Genomic DNA, 19,993 nt, shown 5'->3' with positions numbered 1-19,993 from the left:
TTGACCCTAGAGACCGCTTACTCCACAAAAAATTAGAGGACCATCAAAGGTATCCACCTACTAAATATGAAAGATATCATTAAAGAAATTTAGCAATTTGGAGAAATTTTAGATAAATCCAACTTGCAGAAATAGGTTAACCAGACAAGGCCCTATTTTCAAAGTGAACAAGGGTGCCATAGTCACAAAATACGCCCGTTCACGAAAGCTTTAGATTGAGATGGGGGCATTATGGATAAGTGTTATCTAGCAAGCAAGTTTTTATCCTTGGCACTGTGTTGTTAAATGAACCTTAAAACAAATCAGTAGGGAAGATATGCACAGGATGTGTGACCTTGACCTTGGTCGCAGGGACCTGAATAATGCACGGCACTCAGCCTCACAATGATGAACATTTGTGCCAAATTATATTGAAATCTCTCTATGCATGTAGAAGTTTTGCTCCAGACAAGCGTTTTGCTATGAGCTCTAACTGTGACCTTCACCTTTGACCTAGAGACTTGGTTCATGTGCAGGGCACTCATCTCATGGTGGTGAACAATTCTATAAAGTAACATTAAAATTCCTCCATGCATGTAGAAAATATGCTCTGGACAACATCTGGATATTTAATCATCTCCAGTGACCTTGACCTTGCAAATATTAACCTAAATTAAATGTGTCACACATGTAGTCATGATAGTTACCATTTGTGCTACAATCCATCAATAAATGATGGCTAAATGGTCTCTATACACATCTTCAAATTTTTATCTAAACTTTGACCTCTATTGTGTGGCCTTGACCTTGACTGCAGGGACCTGTATTTTGTGCGCAACACTCCGCCTCACAATGGTGAACATTTGTGCCAAGTTATATTGAAATCCCTCTATGCATGTGGAAGTTCTGCTCCGGACAAGCATTTTTCAATGAGCTCTAAGTGTGACCTTGACCTTTGACCTAGAGACCTAGTTCATGTGCGTGACATGGCTTCTCATAATGGTGAACATTTCTATGAAATTTCATTAAAATCCCTCCATGCGTGTAGGAGATATGCTCCGGACAAAATCTGGTTATTTCATCATCTTTAGTGACCTTGACCTTGTATATATTGACCTAAATTATATGTATCACAGCCATAGTCTTGATAATGACCATTTGTGTTACAATCCCTCAATAAATGATGACTAAATGGTCCATATACACATCACCATATTTTTATCTGAACTTTGACCTCTATGTGTGACCTTGACCTTGGCCGAAAGGACCTGAATCTTGCGCACGACACTCCGCCTCACAATGGTGAACATTTGTGTCAAGTAATATTGAAATCCCTCTATACATGTGGAAGTTTTACTCCGGACAAGCATTTTTCAATGAGCTCTAAGTGTGACCTTGACCTTTGACCTAGAGACCTGGTTCATGTGCGCGACACTGCTCCTCATAGTGGTGAACATTTCTATGAAGTTTCATTAAAATCCCTCCATACATGTAGGAGATATGCTCCGGACAAAATCTGGATATTTCATCATCTTTAGTGACCTTGTATATATTGACCTAAATTATATGTATCACAGCCATAGTCTTGACAATGACCATTTGTGTTACAATCCCTCAATAAATGATGACTAAATGGTCCATATACACATCTTCATATTTTTATTCTGAACTTTGACCTCTATGTGTGACCTTGACCTTGGCCGCAAGGACCTGAATCTTGCGCGCGACACTCCGCCTCACAATGGTGAACATTGTGCCAAGTAATATTGAAATCCCTCTATACATGTGGAAGTTTTTGCTCCGGACAAGCATTTTTCAATGAGCTCTAAGTGTGACCTTGACCTTTGACCTAGAGACCTGGTTCATGTGCGCGACACTGCTCCTCATAGTGGTGAACATTTCTATGAAGTTTCATTAAAATCCCTCCATACATGTAGGAGATATGCTCCGGCAAAAATTGGACGCCGCCCGCCCGCCCGCCCGCCAGGGCGTTCCCATAATACATCCCGTTTTTCAAAGGGGCGTATAAAAAAGGGAATAAGTGGGGAAATATGGATGACACAATTATATAACTTGGCAATATCATGTACTTTGTATTGATAAGTGTGGAAATTATAAAGCCATTAATATAGATAGAACTTAAGATATTTCCAACTTGCCGTTTTCACGGTGCATATCCATATCGGTGCCCTCTTTGCGAAATCTGCTGAAACGGTACCCTCTCTGAACATACACAGGCCATTCTCTGCTAAAAACAAACCAGCAATGGATACCAATCCAGTAAAATTTCATTGTAATAAGGAAAGGAGGTATGTCACGTAGAAAAGATGTATACCACGGAACACTAGGATGTTTTATTTATGTGCTGATTTGTCATGTGCCCGATTTTCCTGTACTGCAACTTCACAATAAGCTACAAAAAATCGACGTGTCTTGATTCGCCCATCACCTGGACATATTTTTCGGGCTGAAATGAACCTGTGGTTTGATTATATATGCATCATACATATTTAATATGTTCATATACATATCATCTTCGGACAAATGGCAGTATATTGTCAAAAATAAATGTAAAATTCATAAAAACACCCTACTTTCGGTTTTGCAGCGGCACGGGCTACCTCTCTTCAATTGAATTTTTATATCACAGGTACCCTCTCATTATTGAACACATGGGTACCCTCAAAGCACGACATATGCTTTTATTTGCGTTTATCGTTAAGTATGTAATATTTACATAAAAGTAAAAAGTATTACATACACACTTAACGATTAACGCAAATAAAAGCATATGTCATGCTTTGAGGGTACCCAGGAGTTCAATAATGAGAGGGTACCTGTGATATAAAAATTCAATTGAAGAGAGGTAGCCCGTGCCGCTGCAAAGCCGAAAGTAAGGTGTTTTTATGAATATTACATTTATTTTTGACAATATACTGCCATTTGTCCGAAGATGATATGTATATGAACATATTAAACATGTATGATGCATATATAATCAAGCCACATGTTCATTTAAGCCCGAAAAATATGTCGAGGTGATGGGCGAAGCAAGACACGTCGATTTTTTGTAGCTTATTGTGAAGTTGCAGTACATGAAAATCGGGCACATGACAAATCAGCACATAAATAAAACATCCTAGTGTTCCGTGGTATACATCTTTTCTACGTGACATACCTCCTTTCCTTATTACAATGAAATTTTACTGGATTGGTATCCATCGCTGGTTTGTTTTTAGCAGAGAATGGCCTGTGCATGTTCAGAGAGGGTACCGTTTCAGCAGATTTCGCAAAGAGGGTACCGATATGGATATGCACCGTGGTTTTAGGTTAACCATTATTCATTTTCTAAGTGCTAAAAAGGGCAAAAAAGTTGGTAAATATGAAAGCCAGAGTTATGAAACTTGCCCAGATCATGTACTTTGTATTGATTAGTAATTGTGTAAACTTAGAAGCCATTGGTACAGGTAGAACTTAAGAAAAATCCAACTTGCCGTTCTAGGTTAACCTTGTACGGACAGACGGACGGACAGACGGACGGACAGACGGATGGACGGTTCAATTACTATATGCCCGGGGGCATAAAAAAAAACCCCAGAAAATATGATTAATGTCAGACAGCCTATATATACCACAGGAACTTGAAATTCTATCAAATAACCAATATTTATTATAATATCCAGATATACCCCCTATATACTATAAAAAAACATAGTATATAGGGGGTATATTTTGCATATTATCGTTAATAGTTATAGAATTTCAAGTTCCTGTGCAGGGTTGCCAGCATCATAGATGAATAAAATTCCCTGACTTTTTCCTGACTTTTCACTGACCAAATTAGGTTTTTCACTGACTAAAACTACCAAACTTAAACGGTCTCCACCTCCCCTACAGCCGTCCAATTCACCCCGGGGCTTTTTTGCTTCTATAGCAGGGGCCATTATAGGACTGTTTCCCCCCCAAAAAATCTTTAAAATCATGCAGTTTTCCCACAAAATATAATTTACAGCAAGTTTTTTCTTCCCCTTTTGCAAATATACCATTAATATATCCCCAAAATTAAGGGCAGGGCTGCTTCCCCAGCCTGTGAAAAAAAAGCCCTGCACCCGTAAGTTTTTTTGTTGGTTTTTTTTTTAATGCTTTAACAAACAATATGGTCAATTAAAACATGCTTTATACATCTAAGTTTGGTATTTTGTGTTCAATAAAATGTTTTTGATAAGATCAAGTCTGAAGCAAAACTATTATCTTGAGCTACAGAGTACTGCCATAGCAAATATAATTAATAACAAAGAGGGTTTATGATGGCCCTGAAATTACTCATCTGAATATAAAAACTCTCCATGAACAAGAATAATTTTGACCCCAGGGCTTTGATTTGAACAAAGTTGGTAAACACCCACTGGAAAATGTTCATGCCAATATCTAAGCTCTAGCTCTTTTGTTTTTTAAAAGAGACTTTTTAGTTTTTACTATATATAACATATAAGGAAAATTAATGACCCCCATGACTGGACCAGTTTTGACCCCAGAGCTTTTATTTAACAAACTTGGTAAAGACACTTACTAAAAGATGTTTCATGCCAAATATCATAGCTCTACCTCTTTGGGTTTTTCAAAGAAGAAATTGTTATTTTTTTTTACTATGTACATAAAAGGAAAATCAGTAACCCCCTGGGGTTGGGCTTATTTTGACCCACGGACTTTTATTTGAACAAACTTGGTAGACACACTAGAAAATGTTTCATGCTTAATAACTGAACTCTAGCTCTTTTGGGTTTGTTAAACATATAAGGAAAATCAATGACCCCCTTGACTAGGCAAATTTTGACCCAAAGGCTTTTATTTGTACAAAATTGGTAGACCCTCACTGAAATGTTACATGCTTAATATCTAAGCTCTAGCTCTTAAAAGAGGTGAACATGTTTTTTTTCCAGTTTTTACTTTATACATATAAGGAAAATTCTTCAAAATTATTTTTCCCTGACTTTTCTCTGACTTTTTAGGATTTTTATTCTTCACTGACCAATTTTCAAAATTCCCTGACAATTCCCTGACCTTGAAAAAATATCAGATTTCCCTGACTTTTCAAGTCTGCTGGCAACCCTGCTGTGTATATACACTACTGGTTACAGGTAGCTCAATTTTACCATTTTTACCAAATTCAAAACAGGGCAAATCTATTAAACAAATTCAACACATAAAAGATATGTCATGGTGAAGTTTCATATATGAAAATATCTACATTATTGCTACAAATTGAAACATGCAAATCAGTTTACACAAAATGAATAAATAGTGTCAATGAAACAAGAGCTTTCCATAAGACAAAATGCATGAATAATCAGTGCTTGACAGTTAGAAAAGAGGCATAACTCTGTAATAAATGTAACTCAGAATTTAGGACCAGTGCCCATTATGTAATACAAACATAGACAGCAAATGTGTAGACTCTATGATGGATAGTTCGTAAAGCCCTTTGGGACTGAATTGTCTTAATGTTCGTCTTCTGCCTTGCTTCGTCGGGCCCTTGTAGGTGATTTTCTTGTTGCTCTGTCTTCCTTTAGGACATTGAGTACTTTTGTCATGGTCATTGGGTTTACTTTTATATGTTTCTACATGATCATTTTAGTGTTTTACTTATTTAACCTTTTGTAACCATTACAACTGTTAGAAATTCACTTGGCGGGGATTCATTTTATTTACACTGTCTCGTTTATAGGAACATGGTGGGGCTAAGAGCGAGGTTTGGTGCACCATTAACCGGTTTAAACTCCCCAGCAGTCATTATTATGCTGCTGACCGTTCCAAGGCGGCGCCCCACTGTGTTCCTCAGATGTATGTCTATGTTGTTTCATACTGTTTTGGTGACACTTTTGCTTGTGTCCCTTGTTGTTTTCTCGTCTACGGTAAGTATCTTCCCCATTGCCTCTAGTTTTTTTATTTCTTTGATTACCCCCCCCCCCCCCCTTTCCCCCGGTCTCCTGTCCCCTTCCCCTTTGTGGGCCTATTATTATTTTCTTTGAATTCCTAATCAGTTACAAATTATTTATCATTTAATGATTAACATGTCGTTGCCCTGTCCTTTTTATGTTTGGGGTCCACCTGGGCTCCTTGCCATTGGTTCTTGTTGCTGGGTCATATGGGGGGTTGCGTTCATTGAGCGCCGCCTTTCCTTGTTGATCTTGTTTTTTCATATTTTAATCCCGTTTCTTTTTTTTTTTTTTTTTTTTTTGAGAACATGCACACAAACTTAACTAAAATGTGAATACTTCAGTGATATTAACATCAGAAGCAGTACAATATCTCTCCATGTTTTTCAAATAAAATCTGAAACTTTGTTAATAAAGTGGACCAATTTAAGATGTTCTGTATTTGGGAATTATTTATGCAGCTTACAAAATATAGTGTGTGAATAACTTTCATCACATTTTACATATCGAGTTAGAATTTCCTAGATTTCAAGTAATTTCTACAACTGAAGTATTTCATTCAAAGATGAGCATAGTATATTCAGGGACACAGCTGTCTTATTTAAAGGAAACCAATGATGGCACTTTTTTATGATTTATGTAATGATTGAAAGTAGCATACCTCCTGGCTGTATTTTACTCTGGTCAATGCCTTTTCTGGTTACTTCCTGAATTGCTTCTGAAATGACAAACATTTCTATAGTGATTAACAAGTGCCACTGTGGAATGTTCAAAGTTAGTTTCTCATATTGCCAATTGGTGCAGTTGATAATGACAATTTCAACAGTTAAAGATAATTCAAGAACTTTACTGAATGAGAAGATATAACAAGAGCTCTCACCCAAGTCACAAATGCCCCCAGCATGCAGGTATTATGAAAAGAAAAGAGAATGAAAGTCACTAATAATTATTGCTGAATATTGTTCTTTGTATTATTGTACCTGTAATCTCTAAATGTGATAGCATAAACCTTCAAAATATAAGTGTGACCTTGACCTTTGAAGAAGGGAGGTGGTTCCTGGATGCGACAAAATGTTGTTACGAGTTAGACATTTGTGCCAAATTATTTCACACGAACATGAGCCTTAGCCACGACACATTGTCTTGATGTTTTAGACATTTGTGCCAAGTTATTTTAAAATCCTTCCATGCATGACAAAGTTATTGTCCAGAAATGAATGTGTACCTTCAAACTATAAGTGTGACCTTGACGGTAGGAACATGGGTCTTTGTCGGGACATGTCGTCTTGATGTGGTAGACATTTATACCTAGTTATTTTAAAATCCTTCCATGTACCTATAAACTCTAATTGTGATAAAGTGAACTTCAAAATGGTAGTGTGACCTTGACCTTTGAGGTAGAGAGGTAATTCTTGGACACAACACATCATGTAGACATTTATGCAAAGTTACTTTAAAATCCTTCCATGCATGACAAAGTTACAGCCCAGAAACGATTGTGTGTACCTATTAATTCTAATTGCAATAATGTGAAACTTCAAAATGTAAGTGTGATCTTGACCTTTGAGGTAGAGACATAATTCTTGGACACAACACATCATCTTAATGTGGTAGACATTAATGCCTAGTTATTTTAAAATCATTTGATGCATGACAAAGTTACAGTCCGGACACAATGTGTGTATGAGGGCTGTGAGGTAGAGACATAATTCTTGGACACAACACATCATCTTAATGTGGTAGACATTAATGCCTAGTTATTTTAAAATCATTTGATGCATGACAAAGTTACAGTCCGGACACAATGTGTGTATGAGGGCTGTCCAAAAAGTTCGTGCACTGCAGTTATTGTCGTGAGAGTTATTGATAGAAAAACATGAATTATATATCACTTGAAGGGGAGATCTGTCTCAATTGAGAAAACAACAGAAAAAAACGTGTAATCGGCATGTCGTGAAAACGAATCGTCATACAGTTACCTTGGTAACGTAATACCGGCTCACGACAAAAAATTATGTTAGTTCATTACTTTGATGCATCATGGTATTCTTTAAACACTACATATAAACGTTTAAATTCAGGGGAAAATATGTGTACGTATTCCTACCGTCACTAGAAAATTTGATGTCATTTGCCCTATTGTAACAGTCGTAAACAAACATTTGTGTGAGGTCGTCAATATTGTAATTACGTGAAAATGTCAGTCGCTAAACGTCTGGAAATATGGACGATCATTAAAGTTTGTGCAAATATTGGTAAAACACACACAGATACCTACAAAGAACTTAAAAGGGCAAGCGGGGACTAGATCCGTATTACGAAGACTGGTTTTTTAATGGCACAAAGGCTCTGTAGAAGGGCGAGAGTCGTTAGACGATGACAACCGGTCAGGCAGACATCTGTCTGTAATGCCGGACTATGTGACGAGGGTTGTCCAATATATTCGTTCACTGGTGGGATATGTTACATGTCCGTTGCATAAAAACAATAAAAACTACAAAATACTTTGCATCAATCATTCCTCTTTAGACAGTAAAACAAATTATAACATAAAAAGCAAATGCCACTTTACAAGCAACAAATAATTAATACAATTACAATAATGAAATAACCCAATTTTTGTTGTGCGCCGGTATTACGTTACTAAGGTAACTTAATGACCATTCTTTTACACGACGCGCCGGTTAGCCGGCTTTTTCTTTTGTTTTTTTTATTTGAGACAGATTTCCTCTTCAATTGATATATAATTCATATGGTTTTATTAAAAACTCTCACGACAATAACTGCAGTGCACGAATTTTTTGAACAACCCTCGTACATATTTACTCTAATTGCGATAATGTGAAACTTCAAAATGATAGTGTGACCTTAACATGGTTCTTGGACGCGACACATCGTCTTGATGTGGTAGACATTTGTGCCAAGTCCGGACACAAATGAAGTGGGACAGACGGACGAACAGACGGTGCGATTATATTATGCCTCGCTTCAGGGACATAAAAAGTCATACTTAAAAGCCTTTTTACATGTACTAAAAACGAAGATATTCCAGCTATAATATCATTAATTAAGTCCACTCATTCAGTCCATCTAAAAAGAATTTATAATTACTCTTTAATTACTCATGTAAATTGTTAACACTGTTATATGATACAAAGTTGACAGAAAAAATGTAAATTGGCATGTTGCCATTTCTAGCTGTAAAATTAGAAATTATTTAATTTGTGAATAAAGGTCAATCAAACATACATAACAAAATACCTTGACCACGAACAAAGTGACAATGTGAGGTTCTTATTAAGGTATGGCCATCCTAATCATAAATGCATGTCAAATGTGGCTAAAAACTCCGACCAAAATAACAGAATGGTGAGAACCTACGATGTATTCAACAACATTTTTTTTTGGTTGGGTTTTAGGTCATACCAACACAGTATAGGTCATCATTATGGCGACTTTCCAACTTTACAGGTGGAGAAATTTGCAGGTGCCACTCGATCTGTACATTATTTCAGGCCTGAGTAGAAACATCGAGAAAGTGGATCAAGATCACAACATTGACCCAATGCAGTGACCTTTTTGACCAAACCACCACTAAAGGAATGTTTCTATTCAGAAAGGTATTTATCTAGTCTGTTAATAAAACCTATTTATATAGAGCAAAAGTGTAAAAAAAGTATTTTAGCGGGGAAGTCAAAAGCTGGGTCTGTGAAGTCAGGGCACAGGCTTTGGATTGCCCAGCTATACTAGACTACACATGTATATCTAAAAGGACAATTAAAACATATATAGATTTCTATTCCTATCAGTGAAATTTTCAGTTTCATAATTAACTTGTTGGGAGCCCCAATTTTCAATGAAACTAAATGATAATAGATGGGGTATTCCGATAACGGAACAATCACTACTTTTCCACTCAATGATAATCATCGTAGAGTTTCAGTAAAACGTAAGAGGTGCATAAAATACTGAATAACGCTTTTAAAACAGAAAATGTAAAATGAACAATTATTTTAACCGACTTCCCCATTCATAGGTTTTGCCTAATTTTATATTAATGTGAAAAAAATAGGTTCTTATTAAGGTATGAACATCCCAAAGTAAGTCAAATGACAAGTTCACAAATGCTGTCAACTTATTGAAACTGAGGGTTGTGTGTTCAAACCCCAGTAGGACCAACTTTCATTCTTTTATCATTGGTCATTTTATGTATCATTGAGAACCATTTTTGAAAGAAAATAAGTGTTTAATTTTAATTAAATTTTTCATGTATTTAATGGCTAAGTAATGCTAGATTACAATTTAATTTATGTGGTACCTTATATTTCAAAGTCCGTCCATGGTAAAATGATTTTGCACAAACTTACTTAAGTTCTTTTTTAGATAAAAATTAGCAAAAAAAGAACTGAAAGTTAAAGTGATCTCTCTTGACACTTACTATACTTCTCTGGTTCAATAAATAATGGCTTGATAATTGCAAAATACGTAGCCAAACCAAGTCCAGTTAAAATCGTTCCAACAAAAACTGACCCTTTGATAGATTTGAACCTTAAATGATCTCTTTGGTCGAACTCCATTTTGTTTGTTTATATAATAGTAGTCTCCCTTGATAGTAGTGCTTGATTATTTTTCTCAAATTTGACAGATGGTAAGAACTATTCTTTTCAGGCGATTCTACTTATTTGCGGAAACGTCACTTTCTGCAATAATAGAAAAAAATATAACGAATCCACCGTCTGAAAACTTTTGTGAGCACAGATACCTAGCTCTGAGACGAGTATACTCGGTTCCTATATCACGGGTTCTACGATATCACGGTTTTTACATTTTCTGGTAGGCCTACTGCTATTAAAAGCAACACAGTTCAAAAATTAAATGGAGAAATAAATTCTGGGAATACAGGGTCTTGCATTTTATAACTCTTATCCATATGACAAGAAGTTACAGTAAAAAATAACATTTTTTAACATAAATTCCAAGTTCAAGGGGGAATAATTTTGGAAATAGTCACACTAGAGTTATGAACCTTGTCACAAAACATGTGTGTAATGATAAGAAATATATATATATTTGAAGTTGGAAGTAGATACTTAAAGCGTTTTTCAATGGCCTCTAAGTGTGACCTTGACCTTAGACCTGGATACCTAGTTCAAACATGTATGCATGAACAGCTTTTCAAAGTGGTGAACATTTGTATGAAGTTTAATTAGAATCCCTCCATATATGTAGGAGATATGCTCTGGACAAAATCTTCATATTTCATTATCTTTAGTGACCTTGACTATCATCTTTAGTGACCTATAGTGATGCCAGCACAATTAAGTGTTGAGAATTGAGTACTGCTCAAGCCAATGCTAGGGGACGTGAGGGATGTTGCACTTCTTCATTATCCCTCATGTACAGACTCAATAAAACCTGGGTCTGTAATTTTCATGTAATTTTGTTGTGATTAATGCTTCCGAGGGATCACTTTGTTTCCAGATTTTTCACACTGGATATATTAACCTAAATCACATTTTTCACACCAGTAGTCATGACAATGACCATTTGTGTATTCGTTTGACAAGAAGATCACATGTTGAAAATTCTATTTTACACAAATTTATTGAAAGTTATTTTACAGAATTGTTCCACATATGTTGGTATTTTATTTGATTTATGGACTGGTGTATTATTCATCAGGATTTTATAGTGCATACCAAGAGGAGTTTTCGTATTCAGTAAATAATATTTCGTTGAATACGAATAAACTTTATTTCGGTACTTCGTGCCGCGTAAGCTGTTTGTATTTTGGGACTAACATGGCGTCCAAGGAACTGGAGAAGAAAAAAATATTACCTTCTAGAGGTAAAAGAGTGGACTATAAATTGTTAAATGACGGATTCGGAGATGAAGACCAGGAATCCTTCTGGACAGAGGAACACATGGAAGATATTAAATTGTTTTCCGAGGAAACTACACAAGCGACCTTGTTGCCAACTTCCGCTTCCGCTAAAAATGTCAGTTTTCACGAGGATGATGAATTTTCTGGGGATACAGACTTGAATAGAAAAAGTCGTCAGACTGATTTTCTGGTATCATTCAGATGAAGAAGGAGCTGAGCGCCTTACAACAAGAAGAACGTGTTCTTAAGGAACAGTTATCCGAAGCAGACGTATTGAGAAAACAAATTGAACAGAAGAAACAGGACGTTAAAAAATTAAGAGGTGAGATCGTACGAGGTATCAATTTGTATTCTAGTAAAAAAAACCAGTTATTGATGATTCAAGTAAAAATGTAGATATTGAGCATGTTACGCTTAATGACTTGAGAAAAAACACAGATCTACGAAGGAAAGCAAAGTCGAAAATTAGTAAAATTGGTTTGGATATTTTTTCTCATTCAGATTCAGACACTTGCAGTGATGAAAGTTTGAATAAGATATCAAAGAATATGAAGAAAAAGGTGTCTAATTGTTTAAGTTCATCAGAAGATTCTGATGTTGATACTTTTCATTATTCTAAGAATAAAATTAGGTCTGGTATTTTGGCTAAGGCTGGGGATAAAGTAGTCAGTAGACAACAATATCCTCAATCCAGTCTAAGATTTGAATATGTCACTAGCTCAATTACATTTGACAAATTAGAATGGAATTTGTTTGTTGCAGGGGAATTAGAAATTATTTCATCCCCGTCTATGCAAGCTTCTGAACGTAAGGCTAGACTTGAGTTATTAAAGAAACTTATGTATCTTTGTTCTTCCTATGACTTTGTAGTTGTTAAGAATTTGTATGCAGCTGTTTTAAGAGAGATTGAACTAGGCCATCTTAAATGGGGAGATTCGTATCAATATGTTGAATCGGCAATTTTATCTAGTCATGTGAGTAATGTTAACAAAAAATCAATGAATGTTCGTCATAAGACTGAAAAAAGTAGATCAGATACTAGTGTTACTACAGAAAGAGTTTGGTTCTGTAGTCAATTTCAAAGAAATAAATGTCAGCAAAAAGCGCCTCATATTACTGTTGTTAAGGGCATTGCAAGATTATCTCAACATATCTGTGCATCTTGTTGGATAAAAGATAAGGTCAAGTTGGAACATCCAGAATGTTCAAGTTCATGCCCGTATTCCACAAATTGACTTGTGGATAGATATGATCATCTTAAAAAAAATGTGACAATTAATGAAAATGTTGTAGATCTATTTTTTCCAAAATTTTGTAAAACACAGGGTAATAATATTGTTGATTCAGCAGTTATTGAAAATACTATTTGTAAACATTCAGTTAAATGTAACATTTGTAATGTCACTAAAAAAGATTTGATGTTTATTTATGATAAAGTTTTTATTCATGAGAAGGTATGCCAATCTGGTCTTTATAATTATGAAGGTTGCAAAATTCAGGTTAATGATAAAATCAATACTGAATTTATGAGACGTATGTTAGGTACGGATTATAGGGATTTGTTAGTTTGTGATCTTTTGAAATATGGTTTTCCGATTGGTTTTATTGATAAAGGTTTCCATTTTGATCATTTGGATTCTTGGAAGTACAAGAATCATTCTGGCGCTAATGATTATCCAAATGATATTAATAATTATTTAGGTAAAGAAAGTGCTGATTCATGTATTATAGGCCCTTTTAAGAAAAATCCCTTTACTTCTGAGTTAAAAATTTCTCCATTGAATTCAGTTCCAGTTAAAATCCACCAATGAAAAAGAGTTTTTAAAAAGGTCAAATTCATTCAACCTTATAATTAAGTTATTTTAGTTCAAAATAAACAAAATTATAAGTTATCATTTAAAAGAAAACACAAGAGAAATTTTGATCTTGATATCATATTATTAGGTAATTCGAGATCACATGTTTCACATTCATATTAAATGATTATATTATTCAATACAAATAGAAATTGTTTCATCATGAAACTCAATCAAAATGTCTTTGTCTATCCACATGACAATCCATTAATCATTACAGAAGTAATATTCATAATCCAGCCGCACCCATGGCCATGAAAAATACAAACAAAAAACATTACAAATACAAAACATCAGCAAATATAAGTTCAGATACATACAAATCTACTAAGAGGCTTTCATACCACCTCCTTAGTAGCATAATCTCCAAGTCTGGTCATTACCAGCTTACGAGACTGAGCCTTTCTTGAGAAACAGTGTGTCTCAAGCAAAGGCATAAAGTACATATATCAACTAATGCATATATTTGAATATAAAACATTAAATTCAATATCCTGAAACACTCTAGAACAAGTGTATACACAATAACAAAAACACTAAGAGGCATTCTTTTAACCTCCTTAGTAGAAAGTAATCTTCAATACTAGCCATTTGCCAGTTTGTAAGATTTAATCTTTCTTGAGTAACCAAGTTGCCTCAAGCAAAGACATAATGACATTAGAACATGACACTATCTTACGAATGTATATTCTAAAGATTATAATAATTACGAATTACATATTTACTTAACAAGCTGTCTAGAAATACAAATATTTGAAACTTGCAGTAAACATGTAGCGCTCATCCAACACTAAGATGTAATTACTTTTAAGTGAGCAATGGTATTAATGAAAAATTCTTTCAAACGCCTTGTACCTTCTAGATTAAGATGTAAACCCACCGTCTTTTATAGCATAATACTCACGACGGGGCAAGCCACATTTAAGAAAGGTTTGAAAGTTCTAATGAAAATAACATTTTCTAGATTTGCATAGTAGAACCAATTTATTGTTTTAAATTTTTAACTCTATTACCAGTAGTATCAAAATCTATAGGGCGTGGAATAATTGCAGATACAATAATGCTTCCAGAAGATTGTTGACGAACATTGGAAATCAAATCGTTAAAAGATGAGATAATCTCATCTTCTGAACGAGGGCCAGTTACATCGTTGGTACCAACATGTAATATGACATAAGCAGATCTAAGATCAACTTGACCTTGTGAAATACGAAAACTTAACCTTGAAATATTAAATTCCAGGAAAGGCTGTTATTTGAGTATCCCAAATACCTGACACATTTTTGGCAATGGAGTCTGAGACAATTGTACACTTGGTGGATGAGCTACATGTTCTGAAAACATACAAAGAACAGTTTTATTAAAGACTATATTTAAATCAAACATAAAAAACATGAGAAATATCCTTCATAATTTTACACTTATCTTCAATATATAGTGAAATATAACGTTTATAAACGTCAGAATGCCAATCTCCAAGAATTTGAATTTCATCTGAAACTAATATTATTCTTAAAGGCAAGGTAGCAAAACCACGCCTAAATGAATGAGAGGAATATAATGATGAGTCAAACCCAAGATCATTTAAAACCTGACGCAATTTATTTTGAAATAAATAATAAGTTACCGGTTTTACCATTAGGTAAAAGAAATAAAGCATCTGCAGATTTCCCAGGAATGACCTTTAACATGTTATCATATGCAGTAACCGGACACAAACAAGAGCCTGGTAACTTTAATAGAGGAGTCTGTAAAAGACGTTTCTCCAAACTGAATTGTTTTGGTCCAATTCATAGTAAATATTAAGTCACCATGAAAACGAGTAACATCAGACCTAATCAAACATTTATGATTAATTAAATCTTTAAGTGTAGTTGGAACTAATTTGACTTTCGTGCCACAGAAAAAATGCAAATAAAAATAAACACCAAAAAACTAAGTTTTCTGGATCTTTAAAATTTCAACGTCAAGTAAATCTTAGAAAGAATAAAAGGAGTTATAGGTTGAGCTTGTTTTACACAATGACATTTCAATCGGGGAAATTCCACGAAGAGTGAAATTTATCAAAACGTATTCATTTCATTCAAATTATAACCCAATAACTGATGAACAGTTCTTACAACCACTTAAATAATTTCGAATACTAGCCACAGATTTAAAAGATCTACTAAGAAATTGGGAATATAACTGAATTGTTTCAGTTGAAGCAGGTAAATAACAGAAATTGAAATACAAACAAAATAATATAAATGATTCCATTGAATTTTTAAATTTTTTCTACTATTTTCTGCATATGCTGAAATATTAGACAGTTTTAAATCTGTCTTGAGAGTCTTCAATTGCAGATCTGCAAAATAAACCAGAGACAAAAAGAATTACCAGTCATTAACAAAAGCAAAATCTTGCTGTAACACCTCATAATGATCTAAATGAAAACCAGATGTTAACCGAAAAAATTCATCTTGAAATTTTTTGTGTTGATACCAACGAGATAAGCAATCAGATATACGATTGTCCGTACTAGATAAATGTACAGCTCTTATCTCACATTCAGCTTTGGCCGTCAAAAAAAACAAAATTCTCTTAAACCATCTTGCAAAATAGGGCATCTAGCTTTGCCAGAATTTAAAACTGAACAAACAACCTCATTATCACAATTAACAATTATTTTCTTACCCTTGAATTCAGGAGACCACAGTCTTAGGGCCAGAATAATACCAAGTAACTCGAGAACAGCTATTGAGTAATTTTGACCTAGTATGTTATCAGGGAAATTTGAGTGAAAATACTTCCCTTTGAAAAAACCACCACAGCCTGTAAGACAGGAATCCGTCGAAAAAATTGCATCAGGTCTTGACCAATTTTCATATATCAAAATAGACACTCCATTATATTCTTGTAAAAATTTATGCCACCATAAAATATCTTTTTTTAACTTCTGATGGAATTATAACATAAACATGAGGAAGATAATTATACAATTCTTTAAGCCAATTTATGAGTCTACTTATAAAAATTCTGCTTGACCGCACACAAGAAGCCACAAAATTTAATTTACCAATAAGAGACTGTATTTCTCTTAGCGTTGCCTCTGTTTTAATTAACCATACTTTAATTAAATTTTTGATTTCAATTAAACGCTCCGGTGTTACTTCCATTGTCATAGAATTTGTATTAAATAGAACACCCAAGAAGGTCATTACTTCTGAAGGTGTACAAGCTTTATTCACAGATTCAATAAAACCACATTTACTAAGAATTTGTCCTAAACAATCATATGCAAAAGGAGCATTATTTTTCGTTTCAGCCCCTGCTAAATCATCAAGATAATTGAGAATACAAAAACCTATCTTATACATAATAAAGGCTATTGCATTCGTAACCCTTTGACATATCTGAGCAGCTGATCTAAGCCCCATGCTTAGAACAGTGTCACAAAAAATATGTTTTTTTCCAACTAAAAGCCACCAGATTATAGTTGCTAGGACAAATACTGATTTGTCTATAAGCTTTTCTCAAATCCTTTTTAAACAAAAGACAACCTTGACCTTTTGATTTTATTAAATGAACAAAATCATCAATTCGAGGAAAAACTAAATCAACACGTTCACCCAAATAACAATCTTTATTAATAAAACCATTCACAGCCTGACCTTTGGGCATACTTAAATCTAAAATAATCCTTCTTTCTTCAGTATCCTTTTTTGGAACTGAATTCAATGGAGAAATTTTTAACTCAGAAGTAAAGGGATTTTTCTTAAAAGGGCCTATAATACATGAATCAGCACTTTCTTTACCTAAATAATTATTAATATCATTTAGATAATCATTAGCGCCAGAATGATTCTTGTATTTCCAAGAATCCAGATGATCAAAATGGAAACCTTTATCAATAAAACCCATCGGAAAACCATATTTCAAAAGATCACAAACTAACAAATCCCTATAATCCGTACCTAACATACGTCTCATAAATTCAGTATTGATTTTATCATTAACCTGAATTTTGCAACCTTCATAATTATAAAGACCAGATTGGCATACCTTCTCATGAATAAAAACTTTATCATAAATAAACATCAAATCTTTTTTAGTGACATTACAAATGTTACATTTAACTGAATGTTTACAAATAGTATTTTCAATAACTGCTGAATCAACAATATTATTACCCTGTGTTTTACAAAATTTTGGAAAAAAATAGATCTACAACATTTTCATTAATTGTCACATTTTTTTTTAAGATGATCATATCTATCCACAAGTCAATTGTGTGGAATACGGGCATGAACTTGAACATTCTGGATGTTCCAACTTGACCTTATCTTTTATCCAACAAGATGAACAGATATGTTGAGATAATCTTGCAATGCCCTTAACAACAGTAATATGAGGCGCTTTTTGCTGACATTTATTTCTTTGAAATTGACTACAGAACCAAACTCTTTCTGTAGTAACACTAGTATCTGATCTACTTTTTTCAGTCTTATGACGAACATTCATTGATTTTTTGTTAACATTACTCACATGACTAGATAAAATTGCCGATTCAACATATTGATACGAATCTCCCCATTTAAGATGGCCTAGTTCAATCTCTCTTAAAACAGCTGCATACAAATTCTTAACAACTACAAAGTCATAGGAAGAACAAAGATACATAAGTTTCTTTAATAACTCAAGTCTAGCCTTACGTTCAGAAGCTTGCATAGACGGGGATGAAATAATTTCTAATTCCCCTGCAACAAACAAATTCCATTCTAATTTGTCAAATGTAATTGAGCTAGTGACATATTCAAATCTTAGACTGGATTGAGGATATTGTTGTCTACTGACTACTTTATCCCCAGCCTTAGCCAAAATACCAGACCTAATTTTATTCTTAGAATAATGAAAAGTATCAACATCAGAATCTTCTGATGAACTTAAACAATTAGACACCTTTTTCTTCATATTCTTTGATATCTTATTCAAACTTTCATCACTGCAAGTGTCTGAATCTGAATGAGAAAAAATATCCAAACCAATTTTACTAATTTTCGACTTTGCTTTCCTTCGTAGATCTGTGTTTTTTCTCAAGTCATTAAGCGTAACATGCTCAATATCTACATTTTTACTTGAATCATCAATAACTGGTTTTTTACTAGAATACAAATTGATACCTCGTACGATCTCACCTCTTAATTTTTTAACGTCCTGTTTCTTCTGTTCAATTTGTTTTCTCAATACGTCTGCTTCGGATAACTGTTCCTTAAGAACACGTTCTTCTTGTTGTAAGGCGCTCAGCTCCTTCTTCATCTGAATGATACCAGAATCAGTCTGACGACTTTTTCTATTCAAGTCTGTATCCCCAGAAAATTCATCATCCTCGTGAAAACTGACATTTTTAGCGGAAGCGGAAGTTGGCAACAAGGTCGCTTGTGTAGTTTCCTCGGAAAACAATTTAATATCTTCCATGTGTTCCTCTGTCCAGAAGGATTCCTGGTCTTCATCTCCGAATCCGTCATTTAACAATTTATAGTCCACTCTTTTACCTCTAGAAGGTAATATTTTTTTCTTCTCCAGTTCCTTGGACGCCATGTTAGTCCCAAAATACAAACAGCTTACGCGGCACGAAGTACCGAAATAAAGTTTATTCGTATTCAACGAAATATTATATTTACTGAATACGAAAACTCCTCTTGGTATGCACTATAAAATCCTGATGAATAATACACAAGTCCATAAATCAAATAAAATACCAACATATGTGGAACAATTCTGTAAAATTTGTGTAAAATAGAATTTTCAACATGTGATCTTCTTGTCAAACGAATACAGAATGAACCAAAAAGGCAGAAGCGCAAGAGACAAAAAAGTTTACCGCCAAAAATATAGGCGACCAATAGAAAGTTGTTTACTGCCTACGTAATGCATAAATTAAAATCCACCAATGAAAAAGAGTTTTTAAAAAGGTCAAATTCATTCAACCTTATAATTAAGTTATTTTAGTTCAAAATAAACAACATGTACAGACTCAATAAAACCTGGGTCTGTAATTTTCATGTAATTTTGTTGTGATTAATGCTTCCGAAGGATCACTTTGTTTCCAGATTTTTCACACTGGATATATTAACCTAAATCACATTTTTCACACCAGTAGTCATGACAATGACCATTTGTGTTTCAATGTCTCAATAAATGATAACTAAATAGTTCGAAATACACATTTTCATATTTTAATCTGAACTTTGACACCTATGTTTGACCTTGACCTTAGCCACGACATAAATTTTGCACAGGACACTGCCTTATATTGGTGAACATTTCTGACAAGTAATATTGAAATCTCTGTTTAC

The 19,993-nt window shown here is 34.2% G+C and overlaps 1 long non-coding RNA gene across 1 annotated transcript; it reads right to left on the bottom strand.

Annotated features, from left to right (window-relative positions):
• Positions 1-6,576: 6,576 nt before the first annotated feature.
• Positions 6,577-11,443, bottom strand: LOC132743854 (uncharacterized). Its single transcript, XR_009627627.1, has 2 exons — positions 10,354-11,443; positions 6,577-6,633 (listed from the first exon to the last, which is right to left on the bottom strand). It is a non-coding gene; the product is annotated as an uncharacterized LOC132743854 (long non-coding RNA).
• Between the last annotated feature and the right edge of the window lie 8,550 nt (positions 11,444-19,993).

This window comes from Ruditapes philippinarum, unplaced genomic scaffold (genome assembly GCF_026571515.1).
Source record: "Ruditapes philippinarum isolate M1 unplaced genomic scaffold, ASM2657151v2 ctg104_1_1_1_1, whole genome shotgun sequence".
Classification (NCBI taxonomy): Eukaryota; Metazoa; Mollusca; class Bivalvia; order Venerida; family Veneridae; genus Ruditapes; species Ruditapes philippinarum.
This window is presented reverse-complemented; position numbering and strand designations above follow the sequence as displayed.